Genomic DNA, 612 nt, shown 5'->3' on the forward strand with positions numbered 1-612 from the left:
ATGATTTTTTTCATAGCCGATTCAGAGTTGTTGTTTTTTTTCCCCTCTCCAAGCAAAATTGGCCGATTACGATATCGGTTGGTGATTTTATTTTTGTTCATTTAAGCAAATTTTGTTGAACATTTTTTTGTAAATTTGCTCTATAACAGGCCAAACCAAAAAAAGGAAAAAAAAAAAAAAAAAATTTTTGTAGGATTAAAAATCTGATTTGATAAGGTTTCAGGTAAAAGTGTGTTATTTGAATTTGCTTACCTAAAGCTTCATCCATCAAGCCAGGAAGCAAACCTTAGAACACCAGGCACTGGAACACAGAAACAGATGAGACAGCAATTAGCATCAATTGTTAGTTTGTTTGTGAATGCTTTCTTAATTTTCCCATGAACTATGCTGTTTGAAAATGGTCTTAGGTCTCGCATTAGTGAGGTCACTTCAACCCGCAGACTTTAAAAACAACCTGCAGCAACAATGAAAAAAAAATAGCCCAACAACCTGCACAATGAAAAAAAAATAGCCCAGTTCTTAAAAACACTGGAAGACGTCACGCAGCACGGAGTCATACGGAAGTAAATGCAGAGAACATTTAAAGTAAGCGATTATGCATTTATTTATAGC

At 34.5% G+C, this 612-nt stretch overlaps 1 long non-coding RNA gene across 1 annotated transcript; it reads right to left on the reverse strand.

Moving 5' to 3' along the window:
- Positions 1-42: 42 nt before the first annotated feature.
- LOC107706941 (uncharacterized) lies at positions 43-475 on the reverse strand. Its single transcript, XR_001636201.1, has 2 exons — positions 253-475; positions 43-140 (listed from the first exon to the last, which is right to left on the reverse strand). It is a non-coding gene; the product is annotated as an uncharacterized LOC107706941 (long non-coding RNA).
- Positions 476-612: the final 137 nt, after the last annotated feature.

This window comes from Sinocyclocheilus rhinocerous, unplaced genomic scaffold (genome assembly GCF_001515625.1).
Source record: "Sinocyclocheilus rhinocerous isolate Xijiao unplaced genomic scaffold, SAMN03320098_v1.1 scaffold31705, whole genome shotgun sequence".
Classification (NCBI taxonomy): domain Eukaryota; kingdom Metazoa; phylum Chordata; class Actinopteri; order Cypriniformes; family Cyprinidae; genus Sinocyclocheilus; species Sinocyclocheilus rhinocerous.